The sequence below is a fragment of the Eleutherodactylus coqui genome, chromosome 13, assembly GCF_035609145.1.
Source record: "Eleutherodactylus coqui strain aEleCoq1 chromosome 13, aEleCoq1.hap1, whole genome shotgun sequence".
In the NCBI taxonomy this organism is placed as follows: domain Eukaryota; kingdom Metazoa; phylum Chordata; class Amphibia; order Anura; family Eleutherodactylidae; genus Eleutherodactylus; species Eleutherodactylus coqui.
The window spans coordinates 80,794,423-80,816,171 of NC_089849.1; positions in this window are offsets into that span (position 1 = coordinate 80,794,423).

Below are 21,749 nucleotides of genomic sequence, written 5' to 3' on the forward strand. Positions count from 1 at the left end.
GAATTTTGCTATGCGGACGGTTAACGCTTGAGCGTGCGGGTGCGTGGCGGCGTACTTGCGCTTGCGCTCCAACAGTTGCGCAAGCGACGGCTGGACGGTGCGCTGAACTACACTGCTGGATGGGGCCGAGGACAGCGGAGGTGAGGGTGTGGGTGCAGGCCAGGAGACGGTAGTGCCTGTGTCCTGAGAGGGGGGTTGCATCTCAGTGGCAGGTTGGGGCACGGGGGGAGAGGCAGGGGTGCAAACCGGAGGCGCTGAACGGCCTTCGTCCCACCTTGTGGGGTGCTTGGCCATCATATGTCTGCGCATGGTGGTGGTGGTGAGGCTGTTGGTGTTGGCTCCCCGGCTGAGCTTTGCGCGACAAAGGTTGCACACCACTGTTCGTCGGTCGTCAGGCGTCTCTGTGAAAAACTGCCAGACCTTAGAGCACCTCGGCCTCTGCAGGGTGGCATGGCGCGAGGGGGCGCTTTGGGAAACACTTGGTGGATTATTCGGTCTGGCCCTGCCTCTACCCCTGGCCACCGCACTGCCTCTTGCAACCTGCCCTGCTGATGCCCTTGACTCCCCCTCTGAAGACCTGTCCTCCTGAGTAAGCGTTGCACACCAGGTGGGGTCAGTCACCTCATCGTCCTGCTGCTCTTCCTCCGAATCCTCTGTGCGCTGCTCCCTCGGACTTACTGCCCTTACTACTACCTCACTGCAAGACAACTGTGTCTGATCGTCATCGTCCTCCTCACCCACAGAAAGTTGTTGAGACAGTTGGCGGAAGTCCCCAGCCTCTTCCCCCGGACCCCGGGAACTTTCGAATGGTTGGGCATCAGTGACGATAAACTCCTCTGGTGGGAGAGGAACCGCTGCTGCCCAATCTAAGCAGGGGCCCGAGAACAGTTCCTGGGAGTGTTCCCGCTCCTGAGCAGGTGTCATTGTAGTGGAGTGAGGAGGCTGGGAGGAAGGAGGAGCAGCAGACAGAGGATTCGGATTTGCAGCAGTGGACGGCGCAGAACTGCGTGTAGACGATAGGTTGCTCGAAGCACTTTCTGCCATCCAGGACAGGACCTGCTCACACTGCTCATTTTCTAATAACCGTCTCCCGCGTGGACCCATTAATTGGGCGATGAATGTGGGGACGCCAGAAATGTGCCTCTCTCCTAATCGCGCAGCAGTCGGCTGCGACACACCTGGATCAGGAGCTCAGCCTGTGCCCACACCCTGACTTGGCCCTCCGCGTCCTCGGCCGCGTCCACGTCCTCTAGGCCTACCCCTACCCCTCAGCATGCTGTATTACCAGTGATTTGATTTCACAGGCAGGAAATAAATTGGCGCAAGACTGCAGGCCAAATATAATTTTTTCCCTTTTTTGAAAACGAAAGGCCCCACTGCCTCTAGTGAATGAATAATCTAAGTTTAATAACTGTGCTGTGTCCCTGCTAATGTGTCACAGAACGTGAGGGTAGCAGAGTTATTAACTCTGGCAGAGCAGATATTTTTTTTCCCAATTAAGGAAAGCAAATGGCGAAGCCAGGAGTAAAACGTAGCTGGGTGCGTCTGATTTTTAAACGTTGCACACGCAGCCGACACGTGTCCACCGCCCTTAGGACGGACAGAGGCAGGACAAATAGAATTATTTTCTGTTTTTTTCCACCAAAAGGCATCACTGCGTATATTCAATGAACATGAGAAGTTTAATAACTGTGCTGTGTCCCTGCTAATGTGTCACAGAACGTGAGGGTAGCAGAGTTATTAACTCTGGCAGAGCAGGTATTTATTTTCCCAATTAAGGAAAGCAAATGGCGAAGCCAGGAGTAAAACGTAGCTGGGTGTGTCTGATTTTTAAACGTTGCACACGCAGCCGACATGTGTCCACCGCCCTTAGGACGGACAGAGGCAGGACAAATAGAATTATTTTCTGTTTTTTTCCACCAAAAGGCAGCACTGCGTATATTCAATGAACATGAGAAGTTTAATAACTGTGCTGTGTCCCTGCTAATGTGTCACAGAACATGAGGGTAGCAGAGTTATTAACTGTGGCAGAGCAGGTATTTTTTTTCCCAATTAAGGAAAGCAAATGGCGAAGCCAGGAGTAAAACGTAGCTGGGTGCGTATGATTTTTACAGGTTGCACACGCAGCCGACACGTGTCCACCGGCGTTAGGACGGACAGAGGCAGGACAAATAGAATTATTTTCCGTTTTTTTGCACCAAAAGGCAGCACTGCGTATATTCAATGAACATGAGAAGTTTAATAACTGTGCTGTTTTCCTGCTAATGTGTCACAGAACGTGAGGGTAGCAGAGTTATTAACTCTGGCAGAGCAGGTATTTTTTTTCCCAATTAAGGAAAGCAAATGGCGAAGCCAGGAGTAAAACGTAGCTGGGTGCGTCTGATTTTTAAACGTTGCACACGCAGCCGACACGTGTCCACCGCCCTTAGGACGGACAGAGGCAGGACAAATAGAATTATTTTCAGTTTTTTCCCACCAAAAGGCAGCACTGCGTATATTCAATGAATAATAACTGTGTTGTGGCCCTGCCTACACAATTCTTTCCCTGCAGTATTAATGGAGGGTGCAATGCTCTGCAGAGGCGATTTTGAGAAGAAAAAAAAATGCAGCACAGCTAACAGCAGCCTGGACAGTACTGCACACGGATAAATATGGCCCTAGAAAGGACCGTTGAGGTTCTTGAAGGCTACACTCACTCCTAACACTCTCCCTGCCTATGCAGCACTTCTGTCCCTAATGCCGGGTGCAACGCTCTGCAGAGGCGATTTTGAGAAAAAAAATAATTGCCACTGCTAACAGCAGCCAACACACAGCTATCAGTGGCCCTAATAAGGACCTTTGGGGGGTCTTGAAGCCTACACTAACTACCAATTCTTTCCCTACAGCAGCTCCGGTACAAACAGCACTGTCCCTCATCTAACTCACACGGCATCTGAGGCGAGCCGCGGGAGGGGCCGACTTTTATATTCGGCGGACACCTGATCTCCCCAGCCACTCACTGCAGGGGGGTGGTATAGGGCTTGAACGACGCAGGGGGAAGTTGTAATGCCTTCCCTGTCTTTCAATTGGCCAGAAAAGCGCGCTAACGTCTCAGGGAAGGAAGTGAAAGTAACCAGAACACCGCATGGTGTTCGTTACGAATAACGAACATCCCGAACACCCTAATATTCGCACGAATATCAAGCTCGGACGAACACGTTCGCTCATCTCTAGTCATTATGTATTTGAGTCCCATTCAAGTGAATGAATAGAGCTACAAAACCAGACACAGCCGCTATACAATTTTTAGCGCTATGTCTGATATACATGAAGAGGTTGCAGCATTGGCCTGTTCACGACAGCCTCTTCAATCAACTAATCGGTAGGGGTGGCAGAAATCAGCTTCCACCAGTTTGGCATTGATGATCTATCCTAAAAATACGTTATCAATACCTGGAAGTCCTGGAAAACCTTTTTAAGTAAAGGGTTGTATACGTTTCAAAAAATGCCTGTTAGGGTTTTTTTTTTTTTAGCAAGAATAGCACCAATTTTATCCATGAGCAAGGCCTCGCTCAGACGAGCGTATTTTTGCGCATACATGCGCGTGAAGAAAACTACCCGCCTATTTACAACCATGGAGTTCCTATGAAGTGTTCACATGGACGTGTTTTTACTGCGTGCGAACGCGTGCAGCAACGAAGAAAGGACATGCGTGGCAGTTTGGTCCATACTGCGCTGCTCTTAGCATTGGCTCCTATGGGACACGCTGCACGCGAGTCCGGTCGTGTGAACGACCCAATAGACAGCAATGTTAAATTTTTTTTTTTATGCTAAAGGTAAATGCTTTTGTGTCTTTCCCTTTGCATAAAGCACTCCATGTTGTGTTCCGGATGTGTTTGGTTGTAAACACAAATAAACGATGTGCATCCACGAACCTTGTGCAGCCTGTTATATAAAGGAAGAAACTTAGTAATCCAAAGTTCGCTGGGGTGCCAAAGAAATCGTGTGCCTCACAACTATCAATACTTAAAATACTGGCGCCGTGTATATTGGCTGGGATGCTGATACAGCTAAAGGTATGAAGCGCATCTACATGCGCTCCATGCAGCCAACATCACATTTGCTAACACGCATATGTAAAGCACGGACCTTCGTTTACGCGCATTTTTGCGCGCACGTTCAAAAGCGCGCATGTACGCACGGATTAGCGCATCCGCTCATCTGAACGCACCCTGAGGCCTTAGTCAGACGGGTGTTTTTTTGCGCGATTTGCGCATGCGCATGCGTCCGACGTTTTTTAAAACCATTGCTTCGCAATGGTATCGGACACATGAGCGCTTTTTAAGCGCTCGTCCGATAAATTATAGAACAGAAATCGCAGCTCGCACCTATCTGCGATCTGCGATTCCTGTTCTCTTCTCTATATGTGCTCAATGGGGCCGGCGGCAGCAGCGCCGACCCCATTGAGAACATATAGAAGACAAATCATTCTTCTCTGCCACAGCTGTAACAGCTGTGGCAGAGAAGAACGATGTTTGCCCATTGAATTCAATGGAGCCGGCAATACAGCCGTCTCCATTTAAAGCAATGCACTGCGGGCGAGCCCGGGATGAATTGTCGGTAAGGGCTTAAATATATAAGCCCTTCCCTGCAATTAATCCTAAAATGTGTTAAAATAAAAAAAAAATTGTATACTCACCTTCTGCCGGGAGCCGGAGCTCCGCGCGGCCGTCCTGCAGTGGGTGTGAAGGGGGTGTGAGTCAGACCTGCCCCCTGATTGTCTCAGCGCTGAGCCAAACAGAGGCATGCCTCACTCACACCCATTCATGAATTCATGAATGGATGTGAGTCAGACCTGCCCCTGATTGGCTCAGCGCTGAGAGGCAGCAGTCACTCACCCATTCATGAATGGGTGTGTGAGTGTTTTCAGCCTCTGATTGATCAGGGCTGTGACCAATCAGAGGCAGATCATTCAGCAGGCGGGGATTTTAAAGCCCCGCCGGCTGAATAGTGCCGAGAAGCAGTTCAGGAGAACTGACAGCGGCCGCGGCTGGACTCCGGCTGCAGCGGAAGGCTGAGTATACAATTTTTTTTTATTTTAACACATTTTAGTATCAATTGCAGGGAAGGGTTTATATATTTAACCCCTTCCCGACAATTCACCCCACGCACGCCGGCAGCCCATTGCTTTCAATGGAGCCGCTGTATTGCCGCTCCATTGAATTCAATGGGCAAACATCGTTCTTCTCTGCCACAGCTGTTACAGCTGTGGCAGAGAAGAATGATTTGTCTTCTATATGTTCTCAATGGGGTCGGCGCTGCTGCCGCCGGCCCCATTGAGCGCATATAGAGAAGAGAACAGGAATCGCAGATCACAGATAGGTGCGAGCTGCGATTTTTTGTTCTATAATTTATCGGACGAGTGCATAAAAAGCGCTCGTGTGTCCGATACCATTGCAAAGCAATGGTTTTATAAAATCGCCGGACGCATGCGCATGCGCAAATCGCGCGAAAAATCGCCCGTCTGACTAAGGCCTTAAAGTGATGATTATTCTCTATGGTGACCAAGACCCAGTAGCTCTGCCATACTGAAGGCATCATAATCCCATGTTTGCCAGGTATGCTGCACGAACATTAGCAGGTTAACTACTGTGGTTATAATTTGGGTTTTCTGTAAGGATAAATGCAACTTATCAAGAAAAATGTTCATTTAACAAAAGCAACAACAGCTGCAATTTTGCCATTTTGCATTCAAATTAGTGTTGTCCATAATAAATAACAGGTTTAAAAGGTAAAAATAAAATATGCCCATTTATTATTAGAAATAATCAATTTAAAATTATAATAACGGAGCTGCATTTTTCAAACTGAATTTTGCATAAGCTTTTTGCACTGTGACATTTGTAACGCATTTATGCAGGTGCATGGTCATCATCTGCGGGTCATATTTTAAATCCTAAATTAATTCATACAGCAGCACAGAGGCTTGCTAGCTCATTTTTCACTGTCACACCTATGGCTTTAGTGTCAACATTTCTGTGCTAGACAGCCGTACTTTCCTCTTCTCTTCCTGAATGATGTAATAGTAAAGCTATTACTTTTGATAAATGTTCTTTGCCATTTGCAAACTTAACTTTGATTTAAATAGAAAATCTAAATTGTGTTTTACCTTTTTTTTCTTTAACAATGCAGTAATAATACAGTATATTTTTGCAATTCATAACTTTGCAGTTCTTGTGCAACTGACATACAAAAAGGCCTACCGTCTCATCATAGAACTCTATATATCTCTCTAGGCATATATAAAGTAAAACAGATGGCTATAAGGGCTGATGCACATTGCCAAACTGTGTGAATGGACAGATTCCTAGCATACAGTGGCATGAGCTTCATGTGCTGCCATACAGGCTCCTCCAGGCTTATACCTCTGTACATATGACATCCAATGGAAAATGTTTTTTTTTTCTGTTGTATTTGAATGGAAGCACACAAAAACAACCTCACTATGCCTCCATATAAAATCAGAAACCTATGGAAGTACTTTACAGTCTATGTATTTCTGCCATGCTACAGCATCACATACATCAGTGGAGTTGACCTGTAATACCAGTGAATCTCCTGCTTTTGGCTGCCTGTTGTATCACATTTCCATTGTTACAGGTGCTTCTGGATAATGTTAGTCTTGTTGGCCTATTTAAAGGGGACTCTGGACTGACAGTGTTGCCTATGGATAAAGTATTTCTTGTATTGGTCAATTGATCCTACAAGTAACCCTGACTCCAACTTTGTTTCTGAACTTCACTTTTGTCTCACTGACTTGATGTTTGGTGCCTATTGTCATAGTCCTGCTTGTGAGCCCTGGCCTGGCTTCTGACAGTATTATCACCTCATTCTTTGTCTTGTTGAATCTTGAATACTCTCTTGCTAATGAACCTTGACTGCATTCTTGACTGTGTTACAGCTCTGCGCTATTGCCTGAACACTGCTCACCTATGCTACAGCACTGTTACATTCAAGCCAGATGCAAAAAGACCTTTTCCAGATCAGCTGTCCAAGAAAGGACAGATATACACTCTAGTAATAACTGGAAGAACAATATGACCAATAACAAAACAAAACAAGGGGGAGAAGACAAATCTCACTCTAATACACCAAGATGGGAAAAATACTTCCTAAAGCAGAGCGATCGCCCTGATGAGAGTGGCCTCATGTTTGGAACCTATGGACTTCCTAAACTGTTCCTAGATGGAAAGAGGATGACAATAGATAGATGTTAATAACAAAAGTCACAACACTAGGAAGTATAAGTAGTATCACAATAATAAGTAGTAACATCAAAGACTTATCTGACTGAAAGTTGACACCAGGGGGACGTAGAATGGACTATAACTACACCAACTCAGAGGAATAACTGGCACCCTCAAAGAGGAGGGACCAAATATCATATGCTACAATGAAGGCTGATTAGCTGGCTTTGAAAATCTGCTCCCTACTGACCTATCAAACCCTGCAGAGATGTTCATATGTTGGTGCCCAGAGACTAATGACAGGCTGCATATGCTGGCAGCATGGTCGCATGGGCTAGATTGATGTTGTGATACTCGCCTGGGCTTGCTTCCGTGTGGCGGCCACATCGCTATGACGACCACTGCCGAAAACCTGCTGACCACTCACCACAACTGAATCCTCGGAATCTAACTGGTAAATTCCATATCTTCTTGTGCTGGTTATAGAATTTTAATATTCATTTTTAAGAATAGACTATTTGGGGTAATTAAGGATTCTTCCATGTTTTACATCAATACACCATTGATGTGTTTTAGTAATGCTCATCAAGATGGTACAATTTCATTCAGGTTTCGAACAAATTCATAATTTTATATGGTTGTACAACATTTTCAATGAATTTCTTTTTTTTACAGTTTTCTACAATCATTTTTTGTTTACCTAGGAGAGAGTTTGCAGAAATTCACTGTTACATTCATTTGGACAAACATGATTTTATTTTGAAACCTCTGATGCATTCTTTCCCTGACATATTTCCTTTTCTTGCTTAATGAACAGCTGAAAAGTTGGTAAGTCTTTCAGGCAGTCTGCAGAAATAGACTACTTTTCTGATGTGTCAAAAAATGTTGCCCATTATAACTAATCTCAGCAACTGATTTTTTTTTTGAATTGCTGGTTTATTTTTGAGCTGTAAAGATGATGCCAATTTTTGTGACAAAATGGAAACTGTTATTTTTTGGCACAGTTATATTCACATTCTTAGTAAAAAAAATATATGTGTAAATAAATACCACTGCTGTACACAGACAGTATTATGAGTATTTAATGAAAAACGTTTGGTACCGTATAAGCCAGTACAGCAAAATGTGGTTGTTCCCCCCAAGAAAAATCAAGTAATCTTGTAGATATGATACCTTTTAATGGCTAACAAAAATACATGATGTTAATGCGAGCTTTCGAACCTACTCAGGGTTCAGCTTCAAGCTTAAATGAAATAGATCCAAAGGGGCATGCATACTTATACAGGCATACTTATGACAAGACACAGACATGGATGTGATTAATTTGCACTTAAAATAATACTACAACAGAAATACAAACATCTTTAAATAGTCACTGATAAAGATGTGAAGGTTTTATGGTTCCTGAATTAGTGTTGGGGGGTCACGGGATCAGCTGTGTTATCTGTGCTATAGATTTCTCATACTTCCTAGTCACGCATGAACCCTTGTGAACAATTTAACCCTCTGTTGAAAGTGTTAAAAGTTGTTATAATTTTGGACTCCCAAATTATTCTGTGACGCTGTGATTTGAAATTGCCTTTCAGTATAATAACTTTCTAAACTTCTATGTCATGTCCATGGGTAGAAAAGTGCTCAGCCACAGGTAATTTGCCAAGCACTTTTCTAGCCATGGACATTTCACTGTTTAATATGTCCAGTGATTTTTTTTTTATTCCTTATGTAACTAACTAATATATATATATATATATATATATATATATATATATATATATATATATATACATTATATATAGATATATACTAGCTGATATACCCGGCTTTGCCCGAGTTAATTTGGTACTGGTGTTTATCTGGTGTTCACACGGAAAATCTTATGAAGTCGTGGTTACTTTAGAGATACCAGAAAAACATATGTTCACCATTTTGCATAGTTCTCTGCGTTACCCAGGAAACACCACGGGGAGGTAACCATGCGACGTTTCCTTTATATAAAATGACATCAGGAAGTGAGAGAATTAGATTACATACATAAAATTTGGACGCTAATTCTTTTGCACTTAGAATTAAATAATCGAGTTGGGACCCATTAACTTTTCCTATTTATGACATAATCAATGCCGTGCCAAATTTCAAGTTTCTATGACATCGGGAAGTGAGAGAATTAGATTCCGTACTTAAAATGTGGACGTTATTACTTTTGCGCTTAGAATTGAACAATCAAGATGGGTCCCATTAACTTTTCCTATTTATGACATAATCAATGCTCATTCCAAATTTCATGTTTCTATGACACCAAGAAGTGAGAGAATTAGATTCTGTACGTAAAATTTGGACGCTAGTTCTTTTGCGCTAGAATTAAATAATCGAGTTGGGACCCATTGACTTTTCCTATTTATGACATATTCAATGCTTATGGCAAATTTCATGCTTCTATGACTTTGGGAAGTGAGAGGTTTAGATTATGTATGTAAAATTTTGCCGCTAATTCTTTTGCGCATAGAATTGAATAATCGAGTTGGGACCCATTAGCTTTTCTTATTTATGGCATAATCAATGCTCGTGCCAAATTTCACGTTTCTATGACACTGGAAAGTGAGAAAAATACATTCCGCACGTAAAATTTGGACGCTAATTCTTTTGCGCATAGAATTGAATAATCGAGTTGGGACCCATTAGCTTTTCCTATTTGTGACATAATCAATGCTCGTGCCAAATTTCACGTTTCTATGACACCGGAAAGTTAGATAATTACATTCCGTACGTAAAATTTGGACGCTAATTCTTTTGCGCATAGAATTGAATAATCGAGTTGGGACCCATTAGCTTTTCCTATTTATGACATAATCAATGCTCGTGCCAAATTTCACGTTTCTATGACACCGGGAAGTGAGAGAATTAGATTCCGTACGTAAAATTTGGACGCTAATTCTTTTGCGCTAGAATTGAATAATCGAGTTGGGACCTATTAACTTTTCCTATTTATGACATATTTAATGCCCGTGCCAAATTTTAAGTTTCTATGACATTGGGAAGTGAGAGATTTAGATTATGTACGTAAAATTTCGACGCTAATTCTTTTGCACTAGAATTGAATAATCGAGCTGGGACCCAATTACTTTTCCTATTTTGGAGATAATCTATGCTTGTGCCAAATTTCATGTTTCTACGACATCGGGAAGTTGGAGAACTTTTGGTGAGTCAGTCAGTGAGTCAGTCAGTGAGTCAGTCAGTGAGTCAGTCAGTGAGTGAGTCAGTGAGGGCTTTCGTCTTTATATATATATAGGTATATATATGACAGCTTAATGCTACCTTGGTTACTTATTCTTTTTTGTTTAAAAATTCCTGGAGCTCTCTTCAGGTAGGTTATGTGATCTTATTGTGACCATGTCAGATTTACTTGTCTCAATGTATTCCAGAAGTCAGTATTTCAATAATTAGGACCTACAGTATGATGAAATTACATGAATTGATCAACACACACTCTTCACAGTTGGGTACATAAACTTCTACCCCAGTTAATGCTGATGATTAGAGACTCCTGTCACACAGTTATAATGAAGATCATAGTTCATACTCTTGACTGTATACTTATGATCTTTAGCTTATTTAGGTTAATGTAGAAGGTAATTACAGGGTCCTCCCAGCAGGCAGAAATTGTACTGACTCTAGCTTGTCATGTGATGCTATACTGATTCATAATGGGATACATCACAGCACAGAGAAAGAGAAAGCAGGAAGGAATCTAAACCTCACTTGATATGTATCAGACAGGAGTCTGCACTGGATGGAAGTGAGTACAATATACATAGCAAAGATCGGGAGTCTGATAAGCAATGAGGTAAGGGGTGCAGGCAGAGGCGTAAATTGAAGCTCCTGGGCCCCAATACAAACCCTGTTACAGGGCCCCCAACTGAAATGCTTTATTGATAGTACTGAGCTCCCTATATGGAGAAGAGAGGCCTTATTGGCGCTCTAAGGCTCCTGGGCCCGGGTGCAACCGCATCCCCTGCATCCTCTATAGTTATGCCAGTGGGTGCAGGGATGGAAAGTGTATTTTCTTTGGAGTGGCTGTTTAAAAACTGTCATGGGGCTGTCATAAAGAAGGCACATACATTCTCAACTCCATTGTCTCTATAGACGGAGCAGCAGGATGTGTACTCCGCCTTCCTTTAATAATAATGAGGTGACTCTGCTAACTCTGTCAAAGTCAAATAACAAATCTAAAATTTGAGTTACAATAAACAGGAAATGCCAGTGTGTGCCCAGTGCCCAGTATCAACATTTTTATTTCATTTTTTCAATTTTACTTTTTCTACAATAGCTTAAGTTTTACAAAATGTTTATAATAGCAGAAAGATGTAAATATGTCATTTTCTGATAATACATTACATAACACATGATAGAATGTATTCATTTTCCTTCTGTCAATTAGAAATAGAAATTACTACTGCTATAGATTGGAATTTCTTATTTAACTTTTCAGACAACAGGGAACATATGTTCATGTCATAGAATGCTAATTACGGTGTTGCTGTTATGTGGAAAATGTGTCAACATTATAGATCTCCTTCGCAGGTAATGATGCTTGCTATCCAACTGTGTTGGAGACAGTCGGATTGAATTATGTGTTGCCAGCACCATAATTTGTACTGCAACACACCTTATTCTGCCAAGCATTTTGAAAATGGGCAAGGCAGGACAATGGTAGAATCTGGCCAAAAGTATGGTTCACTTCAGCTACACAGGTTTGGCAGGTAAAACATTGCCACAGTCATTACACATAAAAACAGCTCTTTTTAACTCTTCTCAACAATAAAAAGTATCATAATCTTGGCATCATTTTAGTCACATTAAATTGTACCCATTGATATAGAAAAGGCAAGCCTTCAGACTCTATGAAGTGAAAAACGGGGATCCTTTATTCACCCATATACACCATTTATTTCATGAATCAGTATCAAATAGGGAAAAGGCACATCTTCCTCATCATATAGAAGCCCATATCCCTGTCTGTAGGCTCTCAACAATAAAAAGTAGGGGTGGGAAACTTAAATGACTCTAGAAAAAAAATACTAAAAGTGACCTTCTCATACTGTAGGTGGGTCCAAACTGGGAGCAGGCAGGGTGAACACAAATTGGCAGAGTTAGAAAACCATCAGGGTGATTGACAAATGTTTAAGCGTCCGACAGTTGTTCCAGCAATGATCGCTTAGTGAATGGAGGCAAAGCAGGTCGGACATTGCTTCTGGCCACCTCCCTCCATTCAACGTAAATAGGCAGTCATTCATAGATAAATGATTGTCTGTTTACACAGGCAGATCATCATTTGATCATTTTTATGCCTGCAGAAACTGAATGAACAATAAAAGAGCAAATTATCATTTGCCGTTCAGTCACTATCAGCGCTTACACTTAATGATTACCATTTAGCTTTGCTCGATCCAGCAATAATCTGAAGGATAATTGCTCACCGTAAAAGGGCCTTTATTCATAGCCACATTGGTGGTAATTGTGGCCAATATAAAAATACAATGATGGGCAATTGCAGACACTTATGTGTAGTCCTGTCCAGCTGTTGCAAAACCCCAACTTCCAGCATGCTCTGGTAGCCTACAGCTTGAGGTATGCTGGGAGTTTATTTTGGACAGCCAAAGGTTGAAGACTACTACTAACAGAGGAAGTTATTGAGGTGTATAAAAAAGTTTAATATGTCATATGAATTCCTTGGTGTCTATTGGATCCCTCACTTGGGATTTACTACATTAGAGCAAAGAGCCAATGAAAAGAGCATTTCTTGCTCTGCAAAATTCCTGATGAGGTGCTGTGTAATGTAATTTAACTACAGTACCAGCAGTCAGCCAAGGTGATGGCTAATCATGAAGGCTTCAGACCTTCAGATCCAAGGGCACAAGGGCACAGTAATATATACTACGTGTGTGAATTGAGTGCACCACTCATACAATATCTGAATACTGACCAGAGTCAGAACCTAGTACGGCATTCCAACCTCATTCCTGTCCCTTCGATGATCATAGATTAATGACTCCAATAATGCCTCCATTCACTGAGCGATCATTGCTAGAACAACTGTCGGACGCTTAAACTTTTGTCAATCACCCTGATGGGTTTCTAACTCTGCCAATTTGTGTCAACCCGGTCTACACAAGCAAATGGTAGTGTCAGATCAACAATGATTTTATGATCTGCATGAAAGATCTGATCAGCGATTTATCGTTGATCGTTCTTTCACAGCATGAGTTTACACTACACAATGATCATGTGACGAATGAGAATTAGAAATGCATGTGAATGTGTGGGTCGTCCATGTATCAGACACCACATGGAAAGGTGTCTGTGAGGTGTCCGATGCGAGTTGTACCTAAACCTCTTGGCGTAATGCCCACATGGCAAGTGTATCGGTAGCCTTGGGGGGGGCTTCTTTTCTGGCTGCGAATATGGCAACCAACTTCTTCAATGAATCAACCTGCACATTGTGGCAGAGCATTCCATAATCTCACTGAAAAGGAGCACCATCTATGGTGAAATATTCTTTTTTTAGTAGTTAAAGATGAAGCCCCCTGTTATGGTTACAGGCTCAGATATAAAAAGATCTTTAGAAAAATTTCTGTATTGTCCATTTATGTATTTATAGATTGGAATTAAATCACCCCTAAGCCATTAAAAAAACCCAAAACTTAATATTCCCAAGTTTGATAACCAATTTTGGTAATACAATTCATCTATTCCCTGTGTCACGCTTCTGTACACCTACTTTAGTTCAGATACTGTAAGTCCTTCTCATACACAGGTGGCAAGAATTTTCAAGAGATCTTCATAGGCCGCCTGCACACGGGCGGAAATCCCGCCGCGGGATTTCCCGCAGGATTTCCGCCACTGAAAGTTTGCATAGGAGTGCATTATAATACGCACTCCTATGCAGACGGCCGCGGTTTGGCCGCGCGAAATATCGCGCGGCAAACAAACCGCGGCATGTCCTATTTTTGTGCGGGGCACGCACTCACCCGGCCGCCAGCTCCGGTCTGCGCATGCGCCGGCTGCGCGGCAGCCGACACATGAAAGAGCTGGGGCCGCCAGGCGCGGGTGAGTACGCGCTCGTCCCTGCAGGCTCTCGGGTCGGGTCCCGCGGCGAGAATTCTCGCTGCCGGATCCGACCCGCTCGTCTGCAGGCGGCCATAATAGAGGCAAAACTAGGCTGTTGTTTATTTTTTTATTTATTTATACAGCCCTGCACATGACCTGATACAGCATGTTTTTGGAATGTGAAAGGAAACCCAAACCAACACAGGGAAAACATGCAAATTCTATGCAGATGTTGTCTGTAATTGGATTTAAACTCAGGACCCCAAGACAACAATGCTAACCACCGAGCTACCATGCTGCACCATGACCATCTTTGTCTCTTTTGATGTATATCATGATTTTATTTGCCTTGGCAGCAGCCTCCTGGCACTAGCCACTAAAGTTGAGTTTACTTTCCAGCAAGTTTTTTTCATTGCCAATGTAAGCCATGTTTCATTATTTAGTGTGTAAATGTATATTTTGTTTCTGTGGCTTACATTTATCCATATTAAACTTCAATTATCAATTTTCCACCCAAGCCTTCACCTTCCCTAAATCTTTCTATTATATTATGCCTGCCTCCTCTGTGTTGGTTACCTTACAGAGCTTAAAGTATTGGAACTTTTTAAGATAAACTTATGTGTGTGCATGGGGAATAACACTATTTCTGGCCATCATATGAATTGTATTCTGCATTTTTTTCCTCATTTTCCCCTCTGCAGAGTGTATATTTGCTTCTTAGTTGTACAGGTTTTGCATTCTGTCTGTAGCACAAAGAGAGACATAACATCTTCATGAAGGAAAGTGTACAGCAGTACTGAGCAGTGTAGATGGAAATAACTAAAATTATCTCTAAGCACATATGTGTGAGTCTCCTCTTCTGCTTATACTGCCCCTACCCTTTGCTTTTCATAGATTTGAATGAGCATGATGACTCACCCACTCCATTTCTTGTTATGCTGTCATGCCAGTGATAGAGATAATATAACTTGATAGCAGGCAGTGGACAGCAAGTTAGGAGGAAAGGAGACCCCTAGTGGCCAGCAGTGTATAGAGTTTTTTTCACCAGAAAAGTATCATTTTAGGTAAATATATAAATTGCAGTTTTGCTAGTTATTGCATTGGCTATTATATGAGCACAGGTTGTTGAAAAGTTTGTGACTTTTAAATCATTTGCAAATATTGAAATTGTATTTTAGTATTTTATCCACAATCAAAGTTAAACTTACAAACCTATAGTTTCCAGGCTCACTTTTTTGAGCCCTATTTGAGTTTTGGCGCCATACTTGCTATGCAGCAGTCCTGTAGAACAGATCATGCCAATACAGAATCCTTAAAGCATACCTGAGTTTTAAGTTACCTTTACAGAATAAACTGCCATGTGTGTGTACATGAGGAATAACACTATTTAAGGTCATGATTAGAGATGAGCGAACACCAAAATGTTCGGGTGTTCGTTATTCGAAACGAACTTCCCGCGATGTTCGAGGGTTCATTTCGAATAACGAACCCCATTGAAGTCAATAGGCGACCAGAGCATTTTTGTATTTCGCCGATGCTCGCTAAGGTTTTCATGTGTGAAAATCTTGGCAATTCAAGAAAGTGATGGGAATGACACAGAAACGGATAGGGCAGGCGAGGGGCTACATGTTGGGCTGCATCTCAAGTTCACAGGTCCCACTATTAAGCCACAATACCGGCAAGAGTGGCCCCCCCCCTCCCAACAACTTTTACTTCTGAAAAGCCCTCATTAGCATGGCATACCTTTGCTAAGCACCACACTAGCTACAACAAAGCACAATCACTGCCTGGATGACACTCCGCTGCCACTTCTCCTGGGTTACATGCTGCCCAACCGCCCCCCCTCCCCCCCACAGCGCACACCAAAGTGTCCCTGCGCAGCCTTCAGCTGCCCTCATGCCACGCCACACTCATGTCTATTTAGAAGTGCATCTGCCATGAGGAGGAACCGCAGGCACACACTGCAGAGGGTTGGCACGGCTAGGCAGCGACCCTCTTTAAAAGGGGCGGGGCGATAGCCCACAATGCTGTACAGAAGCAATGAGAAATAGAATCCTGTGCCACCGCCATCAGGAGCTGCACACGTGGGCATAGCAATGGGGAACCTATGTGCCACACACTATTCATTCTGTCAAGGTGTCTGCATGCCCCAGTCAGACTGGTAATATGCACCTTAACAGTAACCGCGTTGGTGGTAATGTGGTGGTGACTGCGGACCTAGTAGCACGGTTGTATTTTGTTGGTTTTCGGAATGCGGCCAGGATTAAGTGGGCCGTGGCGGGGGGATGGTGTGGGGGCTCTCTTGTTGTGTCGGTAAAGGTGAAATTCTTGGACTGCCACCAGACGAACCAATGCAAAGGCATTTGCCAAGAATGTTTTCCCTGTTGGAGGAGGAGGGGGATGTTTTTGAGGCACTACGTGTCCTCTCCACGTGTCCGTGGTTATATGCACCTTAACAGTAACCGTGTTGGTGGGAAATGGCCTCGCCGCCATCATGTCTTTGGGAAGCCTCTGTTTCCACACCCCAGAGACATACCATTAGCAGCGGTATAGGCAGAGCCCAGAATTCGTAACATTTCAGCCGTAGCATTAGGACAGGCCCCACTAACATATCAGTAGCAGCATTATAGGAGGAGCGCAGTCTTCGTTCCATGTCAGCAATAGTAGCACTCAAGACAAGCCCCAGTAACAATTCCGAAGCAGCAGTATAGCGGGAGCGCAGTCTTCGTTCCATGTCAGCAATAGTAGCACTCAAGACAGGCCCCAGTAACAATTCCGAAGCAGCAGTATAGCGGGAGCGCAGTCTTCGTTCCATGTCAGCAATAGTAGCACTCAAGACAGGCCCCAGTAACAATTCCGAAGCAGCAGTATAGCGGGAGCGCAGTCTTCGTTCCATGTCAGCAATAGTAGCACTCAAGACAGGCCCCAGTAACAATTCCGAAGCAGCAGTATAGCGGGAGCGCAGTCTTCGTTCCATGTCAGCAATAGTAGCACTCAAGACAGGCCCCAGTAACAATTCTGAAGCAGCAGTATAGTGGGAGCGCAGTCTTAGTTCCATTTCAGTAGCTGCAGTATAGCCAAGGCCCAAGTTACATTTATGTAGCTAAAGTGTAGGCCAACCCCACACACCTTTCTGTACCATGAGTGCAGGCGAAGAACATACAAATTGCTATGATTACACTGTAGGTGAGGGTCCCAAAAAATTGGTGTACCAACAGTACTAATCTACCTCAGTAAAAATTGGCCATGCCCAACCAAGATGGCAGGTGAATCGCTTTGGTTAATGTGGCTTAAGTGGTAACTAGGCCTGGAGGCAGCCCAGTGTAACGAAAAATTGGTTCAAGTTAAAGTTCCAACGCTTTTAAGCGCATTGAAACTTATAAAAATTGTTCAGAAAAATTATTTGAGTGAGCCTTGTGGCCCTAAGAAAAATTGCCCGTTCAGCGTGATTACGTGAGGTTTCAGGAGGAGGAGCAGGAGGAGGAGGAGGAATATTAGACACAGATTGATGAAGCAGAAATGTCCCCGTTTTGGATGGTGAGAGAGAACGTAGCTTCCATCCGCGGGTGCAGCCTACGTATTGCTTACGTATCGCTGCTGTCCGCTGGTGGAGAACAGAAGTCTGGCGAAATCCAGGCTTTGTTCATCTTGATGAGTGTTAGGCTGTCGGCACTGTCGGTTGACAAGCGGCTACACTTATCTGTGATGATTCCCCCAGCCGCACTAAACACCCTCTCCGACAAGACGCTAGCCGCAGGACAAGCAAGCACCTCCAGGGCATACAGCGCTAGTTCAGGCCACGTGTCCAGCTTCGACACCCAGTAGTTGTAGGGGGCAGAGGCGTCACCGAGGATGGTCGTGCGATCGGCTACGTACTCCCTCACCATCCTTTTACAGTGCTCCCGCCGACTCAGCCTTGACTGGGGAGCGGTGACACAGTCTTGGTGGGGAGCCATAAAGCTGGCCAGGCCCTTAAAGACTGTTGCACTGCCTGGGATGTACATGCTGCTCGATCTCCGCACCCCCCCTGCTACCTTGCCCTCGGTACTGCGCCTTCTGCCACTAGCGCTGTCGGCTGGGAATTTTACCATCAGCTTGTCCGCAAGGGTCCTGTGGTATAGCAACACTCTCGAACCCCTTTCCTCTTCGGGAATGAGAGTGGGCAGGTTCTCCTTATAGCGTGGGTCGAGCAGTGTGTACACCCAGTAATCCGTTGTGGCCAGAATGCGTGCAACGCGAGGGTCACGAGAAAGGCATCCTAACATGAAGTCAGCCATGTGTGCCAGGGTACCAGTACGCAACACATGGCTGTCTTCACTAGGAAGATCACTTTCAGGATCCTCCTCCTCCTCCTCCTCAGGCCATACACGCTGAAAGGATGACAGGCAATCAGCCGGTGTACCGTCAGCAGCGGGCCAAGCTGTCTCTTCCCCCTCCTCCTCATCCTCCTCATGCTCCTCCTCCTCCTCCTGTACGCGCTGAGAAATAGACAGGAGGGTGCCCTGACTATCCAGCGGCATACTGTCTTCCCCCGCCCCCGTTTCCGAGCGCAAAGCAGCTGCCTTTATGGTTTGCAGGGAATTTCTCAAGATGCATAGCAGAGGAATGGTGACGCTAATGATTGTAGCATCGCCGCTCACCAGCTGGGTAGACTCCTCAAAATTACCAAGGACATGGCAGATGTCTGCCAACCAGGCCCACTCTTCTGAAAGGAATTGAGGAGGCTGACTCCCACTGCGCCGCCCATGTTGGAGTTGGTATTCGACTATAGCTCTACGCTGTTCATAGAGCCTGGCCAACATGTGGAGCGTAGAGTTCCACCGTGTGGGCACGTCGCACAGCAGTCGGTGCACTGGCAGCTTAAAGTGATGTTGCAGGGTGCGCAGGGTGGCAGCGTCCGTATGGGACTTGCGGAAATGTGCGCAGAGCCGGCGCGCCTTTACGAGCAGGTCTGACAAGCGTGGGTAGCTTTTCAGAAAGCGCTGAACCACCAAATTAAAGACGTGGGCCAGGCATGGCACGTGCGTGAGGCTGCCGAGCTGCAGAGCCGCCACCAGGTTACAGCCGTTGTCACACACGACCATGCCCGGTTGGAGGCTCAGCGGCGCAAGCCAGCGGTCGGTCTGCTGTGTCAGACCCTGCAGCAGTTCGTGGGCCGTGTGCCTCTTATCGCCTAAGCTGAGTAGTTTCAGCACGGCCTGCTGACGCTTGCCCACCGCTGTGCTGCCACACCGCGCGACACCGACTGCTGGCGACATGCTGCTGCTAACACATCTTGATTGCGAGACAGAGGAGGAGGAGGAGGAGGAGGGTGCTTTAGTGGAGGAAGCATACACCTCCGCAGATACCACCACCGAGCTGGGGCCCGCAATTCTGGGGGTGGGTAGGACGTGAGCGGTCCCAGGCTCTGACTCTGTCCCAGCCTCCTCTAAATTCACCCAATGTGCCGTCAGGGAGATGTAGTGGCCCTGCCCGCCTGTGCTTGTCCACGTGTCCGTTGTTAAGTGGACCGTGGCAGTAACCGCGTTGGTGAGGGCGCATACAATGTTGCGGGAGACGTGGTCGTGCAGGGCTGGGACGGCACATTGGGAAAAGTAGTGGCGACTGGGAACTGAGTAGCGCGGGGCCGCCGCCTCCATGATACTTTTGAAGGACTCCGTTTCCACAACCCTATACGGCAGCATCTCAAGGCTGATGAATTTTGCTATGCGGACGGTTAACGTTTGAGCATGCGGGTGCGTGGGGGCGTACTTGCGCTTGCGCTCCAACAGTTGCGCAAGCGACGGCTGGACGGTGCGCTGAACTACACTGCTGGATGGGGCCGAGGACAGCGGAGGTGAGGGTGTGGGTGCAGGCCATGAGGCGGTAGTGCCTGTGTCCTGAGAGGGGGGTTGCATCTCAGTGGCAGGTTGGGGCACAGGGGGAGAGGCAGGGGTGCAAACCGGAGGCGCTGAACGGCCTTCGTCCCACCTTGTGGGGTGCTTGGCCATCATATGTCTGCGCATGGTGGTGGTGGTGAGGCTGTTGGTGTTGGCTCCCCGGCTGAGCTTTGCGCGACAAAGGTTGCACACCACTGTTCGTCGGTCGTCAGGCGTCTCTGTGAAAAACTGCCAGACCTTAGAGCACCTCGGCCTCTGCAGGGTGGCATGGCGCGAGGGGGCGCTTTGGGAAACAGTTGGTGGATTATTCGGTCTGGCCCTGCCTCTACCCCTGGCCACCGCACTGCCTCTTCCAACCTGCCCTGCTGATGCCCTTGACTCCCCCTCTGAAGACCTGTCCTCCTGAGTAAGCGTTGCACACCAGGTGGGGTCAGTCACCTCATCGTCCTGCTGCTCTTCCTCCGAATCCTCTGTGCGCTGCTCCCTCGGACTTACTGCCCTTACTACTACCTCACTGCAAGACAACTGTGTCTGATCGTCATCGTCCTCCTCACCCACAGAAAGTTCTTGAGACAGTTGGCGGAAGTCCCCAGCCTCTTCCCCCGGACCCCGGGAACTTTCGAATGGTTGGGCATCAGTGACGATAAACTCCTCTGGTGGGAGAGGAACCGCTGCTGCCCAATCTAAGCAGGGGCCCGAGAACAGTTCCTGGGAGTGTTCCCGCTCCTGAGCAGGTGTCATTGTAGTGGAGTGAGGAGGCTGGGAGGAAGGAGGAGCAGCAGACAGAGGATTCGGATTTGCAGCAGTGGACGGCGCAGAACTGCGTGTTGACGATAGGTTGCTCGAAGCACTTTCTGCCATCCAGGACAGGACCTGCTCACACTGCTCATTTTCTAATAACCGTCTCCCGCGTGGACCCATTAATTGGGCGATGAATGTGGGGACGCCAGAAACGTGCCTCTCTCCTAATCGCGCAGCAGTCGGCTGCGACACACCGGGATCAGGAGCTCGGCCTGTGCCCACACCCTGACTTGGCCCTCCGCGTCCTCGGCCGCGTCCACGTCCTCTAGGCTTACCCCTACCCCTCAGCATGCTGTATTACCAGTGATTTGATTTCACAGGCAGGAAATAAATTGGCGCAAGACTGCAGCCAAATATAATTTTTTCCCTTTTTTGAAAACGAAAGGCCCCACTGCCTCTAGTGAATGAATAATCTAAGTTTAATAACTGTGCTGTGTCCCTGCTAATGTGTCACAGAACGTGAGGGTAGCAGAGTTATTAACTCTGGCAGAGCAGGTATTTTTTTTCCCAATTAAGGAAAGCAAATGGCGAAGCCAGGAGTAAAACGTAGCTGGGTGCGTCTGATTTTTAAACGTTGCACACGCAGCCGACACGTGTCCACCGCCCTTAGGACGGACAGAGGCAGGACAAATAGAATTATTTTCAGTTTTTTTCCACCAAAAGGCAGCACTGCGTATATTCAATGAACATGAGAAGTTTAATAACTGTGCTGTGGCCCTGCTAATGTGTCACAGAACGT